Raw genomic sequence first — 24,142 nt, forward strand, 5'->3', positions numbered from 1 at the left:
TTAGAAAAATTCTTGTCATAAACAAAATGCTGTTTATGTGTTCAAGGTGATAAACTTTGTGTCTCATGTGCTAGGAATGTTTTATTTACAGGGATTATCACACGATAATTGTTTTACTATATTGCATGAAAATCTGAGACTCAAACTAATATGTTAAGTGTCAAAAGCTGATCTGAAACTAGGTCTCTATAGCCCTAATAGCTATAATGCTTCATTGATGCTCACAATAAGAGATCTTATTCCTAGAACTTAGAAAAAGAGGGAGAATTGAGAGAAAGTACAAGAGGTATCTATAATGAAACATTTTTAAGATGGTGCTAAGTATCTTCCCCTTATTGCTTCTTTAATCATAGAGTGTCCTTGCGCTATAATTTAAATTTTTCCGTGTAGTATCTCATTTCCATTAAAGTATGTTGTAAAATTCTGAGGAAAATGTTTATAAAGTCTACCTTTTAAGTACTACTTGTAACATTTAATAAAATATTATAACAAATATGAATGTGTTTCCATTAGCATTAATAGATTCAGTTGATCTTCAAACAACACTATGAAGATAGTTTTCATTTATAATGTGGACAGAAATTTTATAAAGAAAAATGTCAAGAAAAATATCTAAGGTCACCCATGTTGGTCATAGAAAGCTAAGCCTAAGCTTAGCAGTAAATCTTTAATTAATATGTATTATATAAATTCAAATTAGATAAAACAAGAATTGTGTGTCAAAAACAAGAGCTGCTTAATAAAGTTCCAAAATATTTAAATATTTTTTATTTTTGCTATTGCAATTCAGTTTGCTTCCCTTCAAATTATATCTTATATGCCTTCAGCTGCCAGGGCCCCACACCTGAGCCAGGAGAATCCAGGAGCTGGGAGCCTCACTTCCAATCCCTGGATTCTCCATAGCAGAGGGTAACAGAGTTGACAACCAACAGACAGACCTGATTGAAGAGACCAACATTAATGAGTTTTGTTTCAGGATTGAAGCGGTACCCTCCCACAATGCCAGGTGAAAGATAGCTTTGTGGCATAGGATTGGAGAGAATGAGAACTAAATATTTAGGGATCTCCTGGGATAGCTTGGAGGACCCAGGATTAGATCAGGAAGATTGCAAGACTTGTGTTCTTCTTCGGGAGGCCAAGTGTCATCAGAGTGAGCAGCAGTGAACTAGGCATTTAGTCAAGTGGTATATTTGGGCTCTAGCCCTGCTGCCAACACTCAGCAGAATCAGTACTCTGAATTACTAGATGTCAATATGGGGGTAGTTTAATTGTCTTCATTGACATCAGAGTCCCCTTTGTTTTGGTGAAGGGCTGCTGCATGAGTGGTTCCTAGGATTTGTCAGTATCTAGATGATATTTGATGCCACTGTTGTTGCTGAATGTACTAACATAGGCAAGGTAATATAGTAGTTCCGTCAATTGGTTTTCTCTGTATACCAGTACCTGGAGTGCCTGGGGAGCCAGAAACAATACTATGGCTTGCTCCCGAAAAACAAGGCCTTGACCCAAATAATTTGCAAATGCCAGCATGTGCGCACGCTCGCGCGTGCGCACACACACACACACACACACACACACACACACCAGAAACAGGAAAAGACAAAGCAACAAAATACTTACAAATACTTCCAACTCCTCCAAAATTGGTACAGGAGGCAGTGATGGTGCGGAAATCATAAGCTCCTCAACAGATAGGACTGAAAGGGTAGCAGTGCAGGTAAAACAGTTCTATAAGTTGCATGATTAATTTAAAGTAGTTTTAATTAATCACAGCTAGTGGTCCCCAAGATAGAAAAGAAATGAAGTCCATGGGAAAATTCCAAACAAAAATCCAGGAAATAAAAAGCATGATTTAGGGCCAGGGATTTAGCTCAGTGGTGCCATCAACTGCCTCACAAGCACAAGGTCCTGAGTTTGATCCCTGGTGCCAAAAAAAAAAAAAAAAAAAAAAAAAAAAAAAAAAAAAAAAAAAAGGAAAAAAAAAAGCATGGGTAGCAGAAGAGATCAGTGAGAAAACAAAGTGTCAGACTTAAAGGACAGGGCTACTGTTGATGATCAGTTAAAGAGAGGTACTTAAAAACAAAGCAAAGGAACTTAAAAAATGGATCCAAAGGCTCTTGGATAACTCAAAAAGGACTAATATAAGAGTAATTGAAATTAGTGAAAAATCAAGATACAGCATAAGGGGCAGAGAAAAGCTGTTTAAAGTATTAATAGCTGATAACTTTCCAGACATGGAAAAAAGAATTTAACATACAGATAAATGAAGTATGTTGAACTTCAAATAGCTATGATCAGAAATAAACACTCTGCACAACATAATAATTACAATACCAGAAATCCAACACAAGAACAGAATCTTAAAGGCTGCTACAGAAAAGCAATGAATCATCTATAAAGGAAAACATCAGAATTACAACAGATTTTTTAAAACATACTGTAAAAGTAAGGAGATCATGGAATGAAGTGTTTCAAGCTCTTAAAGAAAATATTTCTAACCCTGACTGTTATATCTTTCAAGATTATCTCTCAAAATTATGGATAAATAAGAGATAGTCCCATGATAAAAAAAATCTAAAGAAATTCATGACCACCAATTTAACACGCTAAAAAATTTTTCACGGATATCCTAGAAAAAGAAAATGCAGCTAAAAATGTCAAAAGGTCCAATAAAATGAATAAATCAGTAGGACTAGCAATTAAGTATCAGGGAAAGAAAGAAAACAGCACCAGGAAATTAATACAATAACAGGAATAAGGTCAAGACTCATCAATTATAACCATTGATATAAATGGACTCAACTCACAAATCAAGAGATGGAAATCAGGAGAAAACAAGAAACAAAATCCAAAAAATATGGCATATACAATAAAGATATTTAACACAAAATAAATTTATAAAACTCAAAAGATGAAAAACAATATTTCATGTAAGAGGAACTGAAAACAAGTGGCACTAGCTCTCCTATTTTCAGACAAAGTGGGCTTCAAGTCAAAGCTCATCAAAAGTAAAGAACATTACATTTTGATGAATGGAACAATTTAACAGGAAGAGATACAAAATTTAAAAATCAATAACTTTCATATATACTAAAAACGAACTCACTGAAAAAGCAATTAGGAAAGCAATACCATTCACAATAGCAACAAAAAATAAATACTTGTGTATTAACCTAAGGAAGTGAAAAGTCAAAGACTTCTATGATTAAAATTACATCAGACTGAAAAAGGAAATTGAGGAGACTATCAGAAAGTGGAAAAATATCCCCCATTCCTGGATAGGTAGAACCAACATAATCAAAATGACTATACTCCCAAAACTGATGTGAAGTTTAATAAAATCCCAATCAAAATATCAACTTCATTTCTCACAGAGCTAGAGAAAGCAATCCTAAAATTTACGTGGAATCAGAAGCGACACAAAATAGCAAAAGCAAACTTGAGTAACAAAAACAAAGCAAACGGCAGCACAATCTCAGACTTGAAATCATAGTATAAAGCTACAGTGACTAAAACAGCATGATACTGGCACCAAAAATAAGAGAGGCATAAGTCTTAATGGAATAGAAGTAATGCAAAAAATACCCAGGCACATAGAGTTATTTCATATTTGACAAATGAGCAAAATCATACATGGGATAAAAGCCTCATTAATAAATGTTATTGGGAAAGTTGGATATCCAAATGCAAAAAACAGAGTCTAAACCCATATATCTCACCATGTACTAAACAAAAGTAAAAATAGATCAAAATTCTAAATGTTGAAAAAGAAATACTAGGCCCAGGGATTTAGCTCAGTGGTTCTGCCACCTGCCTAGCAAATGCAAGGACCCGAGTTCGATCCGCGGTACCAAAAATAAATAAATAAATAAAACAAATACTCTTCTGGAAGATAAATAGGTACAACTCTTGAAGATGTAGGTGTAGGCAAGGACTCTATGAACAGCACAAGAAATTATACTGAGAATCAACAAATGGGACCATATCAAATTAAAAAGGATCTGCACAGCAAAGGAAACAATGAACAGAGTAAAGAGACAATTTATATAATAAGAAAAAATTGTCAATTATTTCATGGACAGATTACTAACATCAATAATAAAGAACTAAAAATAATTAGATACTTCAAAATAAAAGACAATCAAAATTGACAAGTAAAATGAATGGATAGTCCTCAAATAAGTACAAATGGCCAATAAATACAGTTAAAATGCTTATTATCATTAGAGAAATGCAAATTAAAAGTACACTGAGATACCATATTACTCTAGAAAGAATGGCTATGATGAAAAAACTAATAATATTAAATGATGATGAGGATGTGGGAAAAAAGAAGCTTACTGCATTGTTGGTAGGAATGTAAACTACTAGAACAACTATTGAGATCAGTGTGGAGATACCTTCAAAAACTAAAACTAGCAATTCCATTTGATCCAGGTATCTCTCCACAGTCATCCTCCCACAAATATTATAATCACCATATTACAGGGATATGTGCACACCCATGTTTATAGAAACACAATGTATAGCAGCTAGATCTTGGGAATAGCATATATGTCCATCAACAGATGAACAGAGGAAAATGTGTTTATACACAATGGAGTACTATGCTACCATAAAGAGAGAGAAACTTTAAGCATTCATGCATAAACACATGAACAGATGCAACCTGAAATATAATATTAAATGAAATAAGTCAGACACACAAGCTCAAATGTCACATGGCTTTTTTTTCATTAATTTTATTGGTATTTTTTAGGTATACAGTACAGTTACATTCATCATTGGGATCTTGTACCATTACATGATGCGTCTTTGTCCCCATGTCCCTGCCTTTCCTTCACCCCCTCCACCCTTCCCTATTTACAAAAACTTTGTTTCCATTTTTTCCTTTTCTCATTTTTTTTGTTTTCCCCTTCTTTCCTTTTCCCTATCCTTCCTACTTCCCCTAATCCTTTAGCCCTTTTCTTCCTATTTCACATTATCCATTCATTATGCAATCTGAACCTTTTTCACACTTTTAGTTTTTCACACCAGAGAAATTATTTGGTATTTATGCATGTTTTTTTTTCTTGTATGAGAGATGAAAGTTGGGGGGGGCGTGTTTTTGTTTTCTTTTGCCTTGTTTTGATTAGTGTTAGCATGGTCTATTTTTTTCTCCATCAATTTACTTTGAACCTATGTGGTTTTGCATTTATTTATTTATTTATTTATTTTTTGGTGGGTACTGGGGATCAAACTCAAGTCCTTGTGCTTGCAAGGCAGGTGGCGGAACCACTGAGCTAAATCCCCAGCCCAAATGCGGGTTTCTTGAAGACAACATGAAGTTGGGTCTGATTTCTGATCTATTCTGATAATTTCTATCTTTCATTTGGTAAAATTAGACCATTAACATTCAAGGTGATTATTTATACAGTTGGGTTAATATATATCATATTTGATACTGTGTTTGGTTTTCTTTCTTGTCTCTATTTTACCTTCCAATTTTTCTACCTTCTGAGGTATTAAATATTTTTGCAATTACATTTTCTCTACTGTCTTACTAAATCAGTTATAATAATTTTTCTTAGCAATTGCTCCAGACTTTGAAAAATATATTGACAACCCATCCAATCTTACTTTCAAGTAACACTATGACACTTCATAGATATGGAAGAACTTTATAATGAAATATTCCTAATTTCTCCCTATCATTTCTTGCACTATTATTGCCATTCATTAATCTGAATTATATATAAGCAATCGTAATTTTAAAATTTTCTGCTATTAATCTTTTTAATAAGCTCTATTTGTTAGACCAGTTAAGTATAAGGAGGAGACTTGTCTCCTTTACTTCACATAATCCTTCCTTAATGTTTTCCCTTTCTTTAGGAATATACAAATTTCCTTTTAATTTTTAAAATTAATTTTATTGGTATGCTATATATATATATATATATATATATATATCACATTCATCATAGAGAATTTGTATCTGTACATGATATATTTTGGTTCTTTTATTATCCCCATTTCTGTCCCTTCTTTTCAACCATTTTCCCTCCTTATTTATAAAATATTTGTTTCCATTTTTTCCTCTAGTCTCTATTTTCCCCTTTCTTTTCCTTTCCTTCCTTCACCTTCAATCTTTGTTCTCCTTTCCATCTGAAAATTTTCTTTCTACTTCCCAATATTTATCATGCATTTTGGTACTTATTTGTTTTTTTCATTTTTTTTAACAGACTGAGATACAAAATAATAAATCAAGAAGAGCAACATTTCTCTCATGCAGAAAAATTCCAAATAATCTGTGTAGGTACTTTTCCCTAGTGGAGATATAGCATAATTTCTTTCTGCTTAAGTATGGACTGGACATACTGACATTCCTAAGGGATGAAAGGTAACTTCACTGTAGAAAACTTGACCAATACTACCTTGGCCAGCTGATCAAGATTAATATAGTCACATTGATAATGTTAATTCTTGATATGATATGATGAGAATGTCATGCTGCCACTCGGTTCTACTTTATCCAAAGGTACAACTTCAGTTTAATCATAGGAAAAATATCAGGTAAGTCCTAATTGAGTGATATTTTAAAAAATATATGACCAACAGCCCAATTACCCATCAACTGGAGAATGGATAAAGAAGATGTGGTTTTTCTATAAATTAGAGTACTACTCAGCCATAAAGAATGAGAAACTAGAGACATTTATAGCTAAATGTATGTACACTGAGGTGATACTCAAGTGAAATAAATAGGACACACATGTAAATACTGAATAGTTTCTCTGGTGTGAAAAACTGAAAGTGTAAATAAGATTCAAATTGTATAACTGATAATATGAAATAGGAAGAAAAGGGCTAAAGGAGTAGGGGAAGTGGGAAGGGTAGGAGAAAAGAAAAAATATGAGAAAAGGAAAAAATGGAAGCAAAATCTTGGTAAATAGGGAAGGGTGGATGGGGTGATGGGAGGGCAGGGATATGGGGAAAAAATAAGAACCAAGATACGTCATGTAAAGGTACAAGACACCATGATGAATCTAACTGTAATGTGTACCTAAAATGTGCCAATAAATTTAATGAAAAAAAAATGATGAGTATGTGTCAAAGCCATCAAAAATAATACAGATAAAACTCACAGACAAGAAGAACAAGAGGAAATGCAGGGCCTAATGTAATGCAATATCCTGGATGAGATCCTGGCACCAAAAGAAAAAAAATGACATTGAATATAAACTAAGGAAATTTGAAGATTTTAATAAAAATAATGTCACAATTTTGTTCATTAATTGCAGTGCATTTACTATACTGATGTTACATGCTAACACTGGGTGAAACTAGTGTTATGGGAAATATAGGTAACATCTTTTTAATTTTTTCTACATTTAGACTAATATAAAATTATAAGTCTGGTGTAAAAATCACTTATGATAGTATACAGGACAATAAATAAAATGTTTATGTACAAAAATATAGAGATAATTACACAGAATGAATGAGACCCGAAGTAAGATTTTCAAAAGGCTCACTGGGATAGATGAAAAAAATTATATTCACGCAAAAGGAAAAGGAGCTTTAAAGCATGTTTAGGCAGATGAGGGAAATAGTAAGGATTCACAAGTAAGAAAGATGTGGTCTTTGTCCATGTAACGTTACTAAAAAAAAAAATCACTCAACCTTCTTTAGGGCTTTGATTTTTTTTACTGTGAACACTGTCTTCCCTCATGCACCCCATTGAGTTGATGTGGGCAGTGGCAAGGGTTCCAGTAGGGAAAGTGCCTTGAGTTGTAGCTTGTTTGGGGCTGAATTGAGTTTGGGGATGATGAAGGCTATGAAACTAAATACAGGTAATTTGAATACTCCAAGTGGGGAGAAACTACATATCGGACTTGGTCAGGATGTATGATCTGCTTGATGATCCTCTGTATTCTGATTGCTAGTATCTTCTTAAGGATTTTTGAATCTATATTCATTAAGGAGATTGGCCTGTAGTTTTTTTGCATCTTTCCCTGGTTTGGGAATCAAAGTGGCACTTGCATCCAGGAATGAGTTTAGAAGTATTGCTTCCCTTTCAATGTCATTGAAAAGTTTAGAGCAGTGGCATCAGTTCTTCTCTAAATGTCTTGTAAAATTCAGCAGTGAATCCATCAGGACCTGGGCTTTTCTTTTCTTTTCTTTATTTTTTTTAATTTTTATTTTGGTACCGGGGATCGAACTCAGGTACTTGCGCTTGCAAGGCAGGCGGCAGCACCACTTATCTAAATCCCTGCCCCCTGGGCTTTTCTTTGTTGATAAACTCTTAATTACATTTTCAATTTCACTGATTGCAATTGGGGTGTTGAAAATGTTTTTATCTTCTTCGTTCAACTTTGGCAATTCATAAGTACCTAGAAATCTGTCCATTTCTTCTGTGTTTTCCATTTGATTAGAGTACAGGTTCTCAAAGTAGGTATTGATGATCCTCTGGATTTCTTTTAGATCTGTTGTGACTTCACCTTTTTCATTCCTAATTGCATGGATCTGAGCCTTTTCTTTTTTCTTTTTTTGACAAGATTAGCTAAGGGTTTATTGATTTTATTTATTCTTTCAAAAAAACCAACACTTCAATTCACTGATTTTTGTATCATTTTCTTAGTTGCCATTGCATCGATTTCTGCTCCAATCTTTATAATTTCCTCTCTTGTTAGAGGTTTGAGTTTTTCCTGCTCTTCTTTTTCTAGGAGTCCAAGATTCATCATTAGGTTGTTTATTTGAGCTTGCTCTGTTTTCCTAGTGTGGGCATTCAATGCTATGAATTTTCCATGTAGAACTGCTTTCATTGTTTCCCATAGATTCCTGTATGTTGTATTGGCATTTTCATTTATTTGTAAAAACGTCTGTTTTTTTCTTTAATTTCCTCTGTGACCCATTGATTGTTCAGGAAAGTGTTGTTCAATTTTCATGTGTTTGTGACATTCCTATGCTTTCTTACGCTATTGATCTCCAGCTTGATTGCACTATGATCTGATAATATACAGGGGATAACTTTGATTCTTTTGCATTTATTCAAATCTGTTCTATGAGCTAGTATATCCTTGAAGAATGACCCATGTGCAGCCAAAAAGTATGTATATTCTGATTTTGTGGGTGGAACACTCTATAGACGTCTATTAAGTCCATATATTCAAAAGCTTGGCTCAGTTCTAGTATTTCATTGTTGATTTTTTTGCCTAGATGATCTATTTATTTGTGATAGTGGGATGTTTATGTCCTCCACTACAACTGTATTAGTGCCTCTTTGGTTTTTTATGTTACTTAATATTTGTTTTATATACCTGGTGGCATTAATACTTGGTACATATATGTTTATGATTGTCATCTCTTCCTCTTGAATTGTTCCCAATGAGATAAGAGAAAGAAATTAAAGCAATAAAGATAGGAAAGGAAGAAATTAAGCTGTCATTATTTGATATGATATTCTACCTTGAAGATCCCCAAAACCACCAAAAGACTTCTAGACTTAATTGCCAATTTTAGCAATGTAGCTGGATACAAGGTCAACACTCAAAAATCAATAGCTTTCTTATATACAAATAATAGAGTCACTGAGAAATTAGGGAAACAATTCCTTTCACAATAGCATCCAAAAAAAATGAAGTATCTAGGAATCAATCTAAGGAAGCAAAAGAACTCTACAGTGAAAACTACAGTACTCTGAAAAAAGAGATCTAAGAAGATATGTGATATGGAAAGATATACCCTGCTCCTGGGTAGGAAGAATCAACATAGTGAAAATGGTCATATTACCAAAACTGCTATACAGATTCAATGCAATACCAATTGAAATTCCAACATTATATTTCACAGAAATAGAAAACTAATACAAAAATTCATTTGGAACCAGAAGAGACCTAGTAGCAAAAGCCATTCTAGGCAAAAGAGACATGGCAGCAGGTATAACAAATCCCAACTTGAAACTATACAACAAAGCCACTGTGATAAAAACAGCATGGTACTGGCAAAGGAACAGGCCTGAGGATTGATCAGTGGAACACATACAAAACAGATACAAAAACAACTCTGCATGTACTCAGCTACCTCATCTTTGACAAAGGTGCCGACCATCCTCACTGGAAGATGATTTAATAAATGGTGTTGGAAGAACTGGATTTCAGCCTGCCAAAGATTAAAACTGGACCCATATCTTTCACCATGCACTAAATTAAAACCCAAGTGGATTAAAGATCTAAATATTAAAAAAGAAACACTAAACTTGCTGGAAGATTGCAGCCATTCTTTCTGGGGTGAGGTGGAATCTCAGTGTTGTTTTCATCTGCATCTCTCAAATGACCAGTGATGAGGTACACTTTTTCATATAGGTTCTTGCTGCTTTTACTTCTTTATCTGAAAAGTGTGTTAATTTCAGATGCCCATTTTTGAATTGGGTCTTTATATTTTGGAGGGCTGATTGTTTTGAGTTCTTTATATATTCTAAATAATAGTCCTTTGTCTGAGAAGCAGCTGGTAAAATTTTTTTCCCACATTGTAGTTTGTCTCTTAGTTCTGTTGATGGTTTCTTTTGCAGTGCAGAAGCTTTTTAATAAGATGAGATCCCAGTTGTTGATTCTTTCTGCTAGTTCCCGTGCTACTGAGGATTTGTTCATAAAATCTTTTCCTATGCCAATGTGTTCAACAGTTCTGCCTAACTTATCTTCCAACAAGTTTAGTGTTTCTTTTTTAATATTCAGATCTTTAATCCACTTGGGTTTCAATTTAGTGCATGGTGAAAGATACAAACTACAACGTGGAAAAAATTTTACGAGGTGTTCCTCAGACAAAGGACTCTTATTTAGAATATATAAAAAACTCAAAACAATCAGCCCCCCCAAATATAAAGACCAGATTCAGAAATGGGCATCTGAAATGAACAGACATTTCTCAGACAAAGAAGTAAAAGCAGCAAGTAAATATATGAAAAAAATGTTCCACATCACTGGTCATTGAGAGATGCAGATGAAAACAACACTGAGATTGCACCTCACCCCACAAAGAATGGCTGCTATCAAGAAATCAAACAATAACAAATGTTGGCAGGATTGTGGGGAAAAAGAAATCCTTCTCCATTGTTGGTGGGAGTGCAGACTGGTGCAACTACTATGGAAATCAATATGGAGATGACTCAAAGAGCTGGGATTAGAAGTTCCATTTGACCCAGCTATCCTCTGCTGGGATGCTTTCCAAAGGAATTAAAAGAATTATATCACAGTGATATATGTGCACATGAGTTAAACATAGGTTTATAGCAGCACAGTTTGTAATAGCTAAAACTTGTAAAAAGCCCATTTGCCCATCAGTTGGTGACTGGATAAAGAAGATGTGGTTTTTCTATAAAATGGAATACTATTCAGCCATAAAGAATGAGAAATTATACTCATTCATAGGAAAATGGATACATATTGAGGATATACTCCTAAATGACATAAATAAATCACACATGTATAAATGCTGAATAGTTTCTCTGGTGTGAAAATCTATAATAGTACATAAGATTCTAATGATATAATTGACAATGTGAAATAGGAAGAAAAGGACTAAAGGTGTAGGGAAAGTGGGAAGGTTAGGGGAAAGCTAATAAGGGAAAATAAAAGAATATGACAATGTGAAGAAATGGAAATAAAGTGTTTGTAAAAGGAGAGGGAAAGAGGGGGTGAAGGAAGGGCAGGGACAAGGGGAAAAAATGAGAACCAAGACCTGTCATGTAAAGGTGCAAGACCCCAATGATGAATGTAACTGTACTGTATACCTAAAATGTACCAATAAACTCAATGAGAGAAATAAAAATTACATATTCCAAAAGACTGAAATAGTTAGGAAATGGAAAGAGGAGTAGAGATTCCAGACCTCATCCTTATAATGACTGATTTTATGTCAGGTCTAAGTAAATGTACATCAACTCACTGCATGAATGTTTATTATTTACTTTTCACTATGATCTATTTTTAAGATAAAACACTGATAAGTTGCTAGTCCTGTTGTCATGGTGCTCATTCTCTCTTGGTCAAAACATACTAAACAAATAGTTGTAGAAACATTGTTTCATCTTGATTATGAAACATCAATTTTAAAAAATTTATTATGTTGTTTAGGTGACAAAATTGCCTGTGAGGAGTAGGAAGCTTCACTGAGAAATGCAAGAAGTGGAAGAAAAGCATGTTACAAGACAAATAACTGATGATTTTTATATTGAACAATTTAAATCTGTAGGAACTTCGTTGTAAGTACTCTTTGAAGAAGAATGACTACATTTCCTTCAGAATTTTGAATCAGCTGAGAAACACAAAGATCATCTCACATGGCAGGTTACCGTTATCAGTCCCAGACCACGTAGATCCTGAGGTTTTAGTCCTGACTCCAGCACAATAAAAAAAAATTAAATCTTAAAAGAATAGAAGCATTGAGCAGGGGAGTAAATATTTTGAGGGCGAGCTCTGCTGTCACTATGTTTGGCTTGTTTTAGGCTTCGTTTTCCAGGAAAGTAACTGTGGATTTCTTTTTGTTTTATTTACATGTAATTTATAAACAATAAACCCTACCATTTTGGAATTAGATAAGCTTCCTCCATATATAGATACAAGTTTGTTTATGCATCAGTTACAAATGAATTAATTTTTTCCTTTTACCATTAGTGCCTAGTCATTTTAAAAAAATATTAGGTTTCATTGTGCATAATATATTTGATCACATCCTACTAAATAGTCCCTTCTAGCATTTGAACATAGCCACCCATTTCATCACCCTACCTTCCAGCAATTACTTTTCCCTTTGTCTGCTATCTCCAGCTCCTATTGTAGCTGTAGACCCAGGCTTAAAAGACACAATTCCAGAGAATATATTATTAGAAAATGATAGTACAGGAAATATAAGAAAAATTCTGAGCGTGGAGAAAAAAGTACATTTTTCTATAAATCCAACTCTCTCCAGCCTTTAGCACCAGCCCTAAAATGGAGCTAATAAGCTGTTCTACAGAATTGTTTGAGTATTATATGAAATAGTGTGGGTAAAATTGTGAGCAGAATAAGAACTCAAATGTTAGCTATTACAATAACTATTAATAGTATCACCATTATTGTACAACCATTAGTTTCCTCTAACCTTACCAAGCTATATGCAAAAACTTGATTCCTTATTTCTCCTAATCACTTACTTTCCTACATTTTTTCCTCCAGGTTTTCTCCATTACTTTCTCACTTTCACATAAATTTAAATCTTCTGCTGGAATTATTTGTACAGCTCTCTTTTTTATTTATTTCTGCTACCTTAAAAGAAAACACAAAGGTGAGGAAATGACACTCAATTCTACCTACAAAATGAAATTAAACTTTGTTAAGCAAATCCATTTGGGGGCAACCTTGACATACAATACACTTGGAGCAATTCATTTTATACAGTATATAGAAACCAGATGAGGCCCAATACCTTATCTTAGGTAAAGTCCAAAGCCACAGGTTTGGAGAAGCTAAGTTTTGCCTGGGATCCATAGGAGGCAGCCAAGTTGAATCGAACTTCCTCTGCAACTGGAGTTCTTCAGGGGCAGTGATCCATGCCATTCTGCAGCTGGAAGATTCAGCAGGAAGCTGGAACATTGAGGCTGTTTCTAGGACTGGAGTACCTCTTCATGCCTGAAGCAGGTGTCATACACAAGAGACGTGGAGTGAGCCAGCATGGCAGGAGCATAAAGTAGCATCTGGGTTCTGGGCCACCCAGTTGCCTTGGCTGGGTTCGTGGGAGTTCATATGGTTATTAGGGGTGTGTTAAGATCAAAAGCATTTGATTGTAGTAATTATCTCAGAACCATATGACTAAACTTCACACCTAACATATGGTGTCAGAGACATTATTTCTAATGAGTGATTAATTGCAACTACCTAAATTTTTGGAGAAAAGGTGATGCAGTTTCAATATGGCCTTATTCCCAGCCTGCATAGTCATGAATGTCTTTCAAAACAGCATCAATAATAACTTTCTGTGGGTAGCTAGACCCTACTCCACTGATGTTTCTTACAGGTCTTACTGTCTATGTATGTTCTCAATGAAGGGTTAGTATTCTTAATCTAGTCTTCCATTAGGGAAAATTAGATACTTGGAAGCAATAGGAAATACTCAAAGTCATGCAATGGATGTCAACATCAGAGCCAAAATGAAACACAGGTGACTAACTAGTCCCTTAATAAATTAGGTTGCCCTATAAGGAGTGGTGTAGGATACTGCATTTAAGGAGTTTCGAAGTGAGAGTAAAGAATATTTATGTTCACAAAATCCTGTTATAGACATTTACAAGTAACGTTTATTGAACAGGAGCTTATTCCTGTTTTCTTACCTTTCTATTTTGAGCTTTCATCACTGGAAAAAAAATTATTTTCATTTTATCTCAATCCTCCAGTGGTTCTCTCTTCAATAATTAAAATCTTTCACTTTCTCTCTTTCACCCTTCTTCCCAACTCCAAACCTATCCCCTATGAAAATTCAAGGCATTGATGAAAATGTTATCAAAAAAAGAGTTAATCAATCAAAATCAACAGGCAGTGAATCAGCATAGCAGATCCTAGAGAAGTAAGAGCTGAGAACTTCTGTTTTTCCCTCCTTTTGGCCTTTGAGAAAGGAAGGAAACATCACTTCTGTGGTTCAGTGTTTGCTGTTTCATAACTTCATGCTCCGCTCATTCTTTGCTAGCCCTACCTACTGCTGGAGTTTGACTTGACAAAGTTAAGGTGAGCCTGACAGGAAGTGCTCAAAGGATGTTGACAGAAACATTTCATGGTAGAACATGCTGCGCTCACAGCCAGAGCTTCTGCACACACCTGTCCAATTAAGAATCTGAGCCCATCCTAAATAAATTACATTGCAGATTTTACTCTGAAGTGAGAGGAGAGGCTGTGAGCTCCTGCTTCATCCAGGCTCTTCCTAGCAGAATGGCAAATGCACCTGGCCCACTGTCCAAGGGAGGACAGACTGACACTCATCTCTCCTTCCCAGTGTGCCGCAAGCTTCATGGCTACTGCACTGCATGCCACCTGGCAAGTTTCCTGCAGGAAGCCCAATGCCCTTGTCCTCCTAGGGTATGTGTAGTGCTAATCTGTCTTCAGTGATCTTTTCTCTACTCATTTTCACGATGCTTACTTAGAAGGGTTTTGTGTTAAGTGGTCAGAAGGCCCACACACAAACCAACTGGTTCAAGTTTGAAAGTATCTTTGTCTTTTGTTGTTTTTCTTAAGTGAGCACGTTTAAGAATGCCAAAATACAAAAACTCCTTTAGTGTTAGTGTAGTCTAATGCTTTCTGGTTTGTGCTCACCTTTATAAATCATACCTCAGGCTATAACATTTCTGCTTTTTATCTTCCTAAATGGAATAATGGAATACACAGAGCGAGGGAGGGAGGGAGGGAGGCAGGGAGAGAGAGAGAAAGAGAGAGACATGCACAAAGGCATACACATACTCACTACTACTTGCCATCAAGGGGGAAAGGTCTGTATTATCCACTCCTGAGAATGTATTATCCATATTTAGGGATAATTCAAGGACTCAACTTGAATTCAAGATGTATTTATAACCGTATCCTGATGTTGGCTTCTAAACTTACTGAGATAGAATTCATCAGAAGGGAGTAAATGTCAGAAGGGTGCTAGAGATTCTTAGCAAAATATGTTAGCCAGATATGCTCATTGCTTTAACTTGCATAAACTTAGAACAAATAGTCACAGGTAAGACACTCTAAGAGCTAATTAACCCAACTGCAGGTAAGAATCGAGTAGTGAGGATTTTAAACTTTAACACCAATTTAACTAAATGAAACACAGAAGGAAAGAACTCATTTCCATTCATCAAGGGGCTTCAACTTTAAGGAATTTAAAGCCTCTACTAATGACCATTCTCCCTCCTCTAACAAACATGAATTTAGAAGCAAAGAGGCAGCTGCAAACACATGGGGAAGGGATGTGGGTGTCGGGGCATAGGCGGTGGTGCTGGAACCACATGGAGGGAGACTTCTTGGTGTGAATCTTCACTCCAGTACAGTAATGAGGATGAGACACCCTCAGAAAGCCATCACAGTGGCAGAGTTCCCACCACAAAGACAACGAGAATGACAGATGACACGTAGAACTTGTGAGACAGACTGGAATTGTTAGACATGATTGTAGGAGTTCTTCAACCTCAACCCAGCTCAAGTAATCAAACAGCCCAATGTCTCAGATAATTATGTCATGAAGAAACAGATCTAGCCATGGGATATCAAAACAGTAGGCTCTGAAATAATTGAATGATTTCAATAAAAATATAATAAGCCGCTGAAGGTCACATAGCCATTTAGAGAAAACATTATGGGTGAAATCACAGCCTGTGTCTCTTGATAATCATTGAATCCTACAATTGCTTCTGTGTGACTATTTTAACACTTTAACATATTACTTTGAATATATGAGTAGTTTATATTCTCTTACAAGAATGATTTCTGTGTAACTGTATTAATTGGAATCCGAGCTATCTGTGTTAATAACTGATGATTTTGCATGATTCTGCAATTCTGTGTGCTGACTTCCCATGGGGTAACATTACAGCATAGAGTTTTAGTGAAAATAAAATAAACTTTTTTGAGTAATTCACTTAGGTGAAAATGTACATAAATAAATACCCTATACAGTGTTGAATACTTTTTTAACCTAAATATTAGTAATAACAAATAGAAAGTCATAATGATCTTAAATCAGTAGATGCAAAGGCAAACTAAGCTGAGAAACTTGAAATGTTAAGTTCACAAATATACCATCTATATACCTCTAATGGTGAAATTCAAAATAAATCAGAACTTTATATGATTCACTAGTGAGTTTAATCAGTAAAGTATCAAAAGAATGAAACAGATCTCTAGGAGGTCAGCTAGAGTTGCTAATATTGTCTAAAATATTTCCCAAAATGTTTTATAGAAAAAGTAGAAAATTGTGGAATGGTATGAATTATTGTACGATCAAGCAAAATTCTACAAAGTGTTTTCCATTAAGGGCTAACCTTCCATCAACCATTTTCATCATTTACATAATTTAGGAGTGGCAACACTATATTTCATCACAGAGTATTCTTGGAAAATTAATTATACAGCACAGCATTATCAGACAGATTCAATTTTTCTCCAGGTGGCTTTATTTACTTATTCATTTGAAGCACTTTTATTGAACTGCTGCTATGTCCCTCTCCTTGTACAAGAAGCAAGGCACAAAAAAGTCAGGGCCAATAGTGAATGGCCAGCCTCCAGGAAATGAGAGATGCTGGCAGATAACTATAGCACAACTGGACAAAGGCCATGATGGAAGAACACAGGGACTAATAATGCAGGCTGGGAGTGGGGCAGGAATAGAAGATAAAAAAAGAGTCTAAAGTAATGGTGATGGACCTATGGCACATGTGCCACAGCCAGCTGACTGCTATCATTGATAGCTCTAAAAGGTTCGCCATCGAAGTTTAGAGGCTATAAGTTCTTATTTAAGGTTTTTAAGGTTAATCAGAATCAGAAAGGCATAGAGGAGTAAAGAAACAAACAAAAACACAGGGAAGACAAAAGAATTCAAGGAGATGAGTGAGCATGGACATTTTGGGGAATTCTGTTCAACACGGTGCTCCTGGACAATGAATGTCAGAGGAATGGTGAGAGATGATCCCATAAGAAGGAATGACAAGAGTTCGTTATCTCATTAGGATCTTATGTACTATTATAGTTTTTCACACATGAGGATATAGGTCACGTGAGGACATAGAATTTAGGCTAGTGTGCCAGCCTGAGTAGTTGGACTTTCACTTAGTGAAACCATGAAAGAAAACTCGAAATGATGATGAACAAACAGAAGCTTTGGGTGCTTGGCTCTGACCAGTTTTTTACTCCAGTGATACAGAAACTTGGAGCAAAACACGATGGATTCAAACTACCTGGAATAAAACCAAGTGCTGTGTTAGTAGACAGATTGATCTTGAGCAAGTTACCTTAACATTTTATGACTCGGGTTCCTCACCTGTGTCTTTCCCCTGTGGCAGAGAGTTGCTCAGATGATTGTATGAGTCTGTACATGTATTGGTCTTAGGACAAGAGATGGCGCATTTGACAGAGATGAGCTATTGACATACATTGTCCTTCTAATTGAAATCTATGAGATTTCATTGTGCAAACTTGGAACTTCAGCAAAAACTGTGGGGAAAGATCAACTCTGCCTTTGAAATATAACAAAGAAGCAGTGCCAGAAGCATCATCACTATCACCAACAAAATATCCATTGAATATGCGTTAACTCTAAGAAAAGCAATCATTTTAATGGAGGAGCTTTGAGAACTACATGGCTGCTTATAAAAACAAAACCAATCAGCTAGTTTAGACTTCTGAATATACCGTTATTTAAAGCTTTTTATTTTGTTCTGCTTTCTTTTTTCCCCCAGTACTCGTCCTTCTCCTCCTAGAATTTATGTCATTTAATACACAAAGAAAAAAACACTTACATGAACAGAAATATAGAATGATATTGATAGAAAATACTGTATGTAAGTGGTATTTTCTGATATGTAATTATTTTTTTCAATTAAACAGCATGTGGTAGAGATATTTCAATAGAAATCATGCAGAGTATGTCATCTTCTTAAAAAACTGCAAACTTTTCCATTATATGGATATATATTTATTAACCATCCTTTTATTAATGGTGATTTAGATTGTTTCTAATAATTTACTTTTATTTAAAATCATATAATTTATATTCTAGCAAAACATTGTTTAACATAAAAGGTATAATACCTACAAGTGGTGCTTTAATTAAAATTATGTGAAATGTTCTGATTATTACTGTAATACTGTCCTTCCAATGAACATTGAAATTATTCTGTTTCAAAAATTCCAAGAAATAAAACAAAATGAATGCCAATTATGTAATTAAAATTTATTTATTGTAACACTCAGATGAAATGTAAGAAAATGCTCAGTTCTTCTCTATATGTATTTTGTATATTTTTAGTGAGGTCCTCTTTTGCATAAAATATACATGCCAATTTATAAAGCTTAGAAAAAATCTTTTACTGTTTCAAATAAGTATAGACCTTGTATTTCTGTTTTTGTTTTTATTAGATTAGGTCCTCGTATCAGTGATTCATTTGGTGCTGAGTTCTTCTCAATGAAATTCAGCCTCAGACTGTAGCACAACTTTTAAAACTTGATCATGCTGATTCAATGTTTAACACCCTTTTGTTGTTTCTCAGAGCAGCCTAAAACCTCTAGGACAACACAATCATGAAGAAAATAACAACAATGATGCAGGTCAGGCTCTCTGCACAATGCTGAGGTGCTCCATCTACATTGTGTTCTATATACTGAAGGGAACTGATTAGAATAAGGCTAAGGGAATGGTGCCACTGGCCCTGGACAGCTCAGCCTCTCTCTACTTCAAAGGGGTGACTGCTCATTCCTAGGAGAAAAACCATTAGCATGACTTTGAAGAGAAAATCAAGGGAACTTTCAAAGCATTCAGAATTAAACTTGACTGTTTTGCACTTACAATGTCATTGAATTCTCTTTTGCAATTCTATAAAACAATGAAAATAATACAGTATATAACTCACTTGTAAATCAGTTAACCCTTGCAAACATGGGTTCTCTAACTACTGCTGTTTCACTTTTCTTCTATCCTGGGTACCTAACATATGCTATAAATGTCATACACTCTCTATAATGTAGCACAGCCCAGAAGAAGGGTCCCCATACTGAACTCTGGGAACCAAGTGCCTTGCAGTGAATGCTTTGGAATGGCCCATAATAATAATAATTGTTTTTTTCACAACTTTATTAAATATCAGTTCATCTTTATACATATGTATGATTCTCAATTTTATGAATGCACAATAGCTACAAGAAATCGCCTTCTAGAAAGCAGTTTGAAAATTTCAGTGGGATTTGAAATTTGAAGAGATGGGGTTATGAACCTAAATATCAAGTATATCTTCATGATATAACTTAAATTCTCTAGTGAATAAAATTCTTCTTTAATTTTTTTCTCATTTGAAAGGTACATGTGCAGTGTGTGACTGTGTGGTAAGGGGTTTTCATGTAGGTTGAAGTGCCACTGTGGCTACCAACTTGACATAGGAGAGAAAAATTTCTATTTCTGCTCAGCATTTTCTTCAGTCAGAAACTTCTAGTTCTCATTAGGGAAACATTTATCAAATTAAGTCCAAACAGAATTAAATGAAGGTGGCTACTTAGACCACATTGTTATAGTCTATAAATAAATATTGAATGGGGAACTGCAAAGGGTATACAGCAACTCCTCAAAAGCCCATTGAGGAATGAGGCATTCTCATGAATGATTTCTTTCCATAGAAAAACATCAACAACTGGATAAACCTGAATGTGAACAGCATGCAGTTGAAATTTAACATGTGTTGAAAATAGTTCCAATAGTTTCCAATATAATTATTTAACCTATCTAACATTTTTGGGTGTTTGAAAAAGTCAAAAGAAAAATAATATTTCATGACATAAAAAAATTATAGGAAATTCAAATCTTGTCATCCAAAAACAAAGAGCCAGAAAAATCCTTACCTTTCCTTACATATTGTCTATGGCAGGCTTTGTACTGTAACAATATGATGGGGCTGTGGGAATACAAATTTTGCCACATAGACATTGCAGCAGAATATGCATCTTGAAAGGCCTAAAATATTTACTTCCTGAACATTTACCAAAAAACTTTGTTGACCCCCAACCCAGACAATGTTAGCATAATGCATGTATTACATGTGTATCTATGCACACACACTCAGGTGCATATGTATTTTTTCCATATTTCATGCCAATATATGATATATAAACTGGCTAAAATATTTTATAGACACATCTCATCTTTGCATAAATGGTTTGATAAGGTGTAGTCTAGATCTACACCTTAATGTGCTCCTGAAGCTGGCTCTTTAAATGGTCTCATATTCAGCTGTTGAGTTGGGAGATTTCCATTTGGCTGATCATGACTATAAGTATAACGATCCTGCTGATCTGAAAACTGGTATTATTGGACCATTTAAAAATGTTAGGGAGTCAGAACCTCACTGAGCTACCTAAGCTGGTTTAAATAACTCTTCTCCTGACCAGTGGATGTTTGCTTACTTATCCATTGTCTATGTAAGTGGTAGAATTTGAACTTTTACTCTATTACAAATTGGTAGATATTGTAGATGCTCACTCACCTCAAACTACTGGCATTTTCTAGAATAAGAGGAGTTGTACATAACCAGATCGACAGAGAAGTTCATAAAATCCACTTGACTATTAACCAATGTGTTTCATACTTAACTAATAAACCACAAGTAATTATTAGATATATGCAAATCATTTTAAGAAGAATTTCAACGGTGCTCTCCTTTTAGAAAAAAATAAAATCTAAGGTGTTAGAAAACTAAATTTATTTTTGTCTTTCTGGGTCCTAACAATATAGAACATTGGCAAATCTGTGGGTAGGAAGCCCGTGAAAGGTCTTTAATAGGTACCCTAAATGATTGAAAGCAGGACAGGAAAAGTAATGAAAGATGAGACATGTGGGTATTATTTTCATGCAGAAAAAGAAAGGAGGCTGGTTGCACACTCTCCCAGTTTTCTTGCTCTTCTTGCTTTTTTCCTTTCCCTGGGTTGCACATGAATAATTGTTTTGTTGCTCTCCAAATGTGGAAGAAATTCTTTTGGTTAGCTGAAATGGGTATAGTGTGGAAATTAGTTTGATCAACCCTAAAATTAGCCTTTTTGTATTTATTCCTTCAGTTAACCAACAGACATTTGTTTATTGTCCACACAATACTGGGAAATTTGCTGGAAAAGAAAAAAAAATCCCCAAATTTTACATTTTATAAGGCTATATTGCTTAAAAAGATGTCTCACAGTTCACTACCTCTAATTTATCTTTATATAGTCCAAACTTCCCCAGGTAGCCACCACCCTGTGAAAAGGGACATTAATAGAAATAATTCAAACTTTACTGGCTCATTGCCCCTACCTATACAGTCAAATTCAAGTTTCCTGGTCTTTCAATAGACCAATCATTTCTGAAAATACCCCAAAGTGTCCCATCTGTAATGCTTAGAAAAACCAGGCTTTATTTAATTTCTTCATGTTCACCCATGTCCAATATCCATGAAATTACCAGAAAGTGGCAAATATTTCTCCCACTGATCTCAGCACTCTCATTCTTGCAATGGAAGTTCTCTAGATATCATGTCTTGATGGTTCCTCTCACATAAACCTAAGTGCTTCTAAGTCCTGTCCTTCCAGCCTATTTGGAGCCGTGCTCTTTTCCCTGATAAACAGGCACATCAGCTTGTCTATCTCACTCCATGGTGTCACATTTCATCACTGATGACACTTTGATGCCTATGCCCTGGACCTTCAGGACACCCCAAGAAAATAATCCTAACAGCAAAGTCCTTTTCTCCATGGCAGCTAAGACATTCATCTTCATGATGGGGAAAAGGGTGAGGGTACCATACTTCAACCTATCCTCTGCACACCCCACAGCCTCCAATCATACCCACCCTTGGGTGGGGCCAGGAATAAATTTCTAGCTGACTCTCCCATCTTTCACAGTAAGGTGCACAAGCAGAACCCTGGGGTCACCTGGAACATACACTTACTTTATGGTATATCCTAAAGGTGAGCTCTGTGAGCACACTTACACTGAATCAGAGGCAGTGTGAAGAAATAACATCTTCGGACAGTCTGTTATCAAGTACCAGTGCAGGCATATGAATCTCTGTTACTTCTGAGTGAGTTCTTTCTTAACTTCTGACCTCAATTATTTTTCTTCTTAACTTTTATTTTTATTAGTGCAGAAACACAGTCATTACCTTCATCATAGGGAGTTGGTAAATGTATATATTTCTTAATTCTTTTCATGTCCCCCCTCCCCTCTCTTCCCAGTCCCACCCTCCATCTCTTGGCCTCTTCTATTAAGTGAAATACATAAGACATAAAGCTTAAATATCTCATGATTTCTCTTACACGAGACACTAAAAACATAAATAAATGAAAGAACAAAATAAAAGACAGATAATAAGAAACATGGAGATAGATATTTTCACCCCAATTCTTCAAGAGCTTGCTTGGAAAAAAAAAGTCTTTGTTGCCTGGCTTTCATGTTAAACATATTTGAAAAAAAAAAGGAACATAAACACTTTTCATTTCTCCCCCCACCTTCAACAAGGAGAAAATACAGGCTGCCTAATGCTGAGTATAATTCAGAAATATGGAGGAAGTAAATCCTGCTTGGTTGTGCGCTAAAATCACATTCCTTTTGTTAATCTCTTTCCCCCTTATAGATAATGATTGTAGAAGCACATAATTGAGAAAGAATACTTTGCCCTGGATCTGCTGTCTAATACTTGAAGCAGAATAAAAGATGTTAGCACTGAAAATGATTTAGTGAGGTCAGAAAGATTAGTTGCCAAGATTTTGCAATAATGTGTATTAGTTGCTTGAGTTCTAGTTAGGATATCCTGAAGTACCGAAATATTCAAAACTGCTCCTCCCTGGGGTTGTCACTGTAAACATTGCCTTATACCTTCAAACTCTAACAATTCTTTTCAAATGAAAGCAAGTTATATGTGTGCACACGTATTCACACGTGTGCACATATGAATTCACATACACACATCATGTCGAGGGAACAAAGAAGAGTATAGTACATAATAACCAAGGGCAAGTTTTTGTCTTCATTTAACTAAAGCAAAGGAAATACAAAGCACAAGTTGGCAGAAAAACCTATTCTTGTTTTCTTTAAAGTTATAATATGAAAGTGTTATTTAGTCTCTTTGTGCCAAACACCCCTTTAGAAACCTGATATAACATAAGAATTTGTTTTTAGAATAATATTTTTCAAATGCATACAGTAAAATACATTGGAATATAAAGAAAAGTATATTAAAATATAGGAATATAAAGAAAACTATATTAAAATATAGTTATTAAATTTAAACAAGTCATATATTTTACACGCTTCTTCTTTATTAATATATTAAATAACAAAATCAAAGGGAATGACAAAGTGGAAATAACCATGGCAAAGTCCCTGTTGTCTTCAATCATAAAGAGTGACGTTAAATTTCAGTTAGAAT

The sequence above is a fragment of the Fukomys damarensis genome, unplaced genomic scaffold (genome assembly GCF_012274545.1).
Source record: "Fukomys damarensis isolate Sample0158 unplaced genomic scaffold, DMR_v1.0_HiC HiC_scaffold_16, whole genome shotgun sequence".
Taxonomy (NCBI): domain Eukaryota; kingdom Metazoa; phylum Chordata; class Mammalia; order Rodentia; family Bathyergidae; genus Fukomys; species Fukomys damarensis.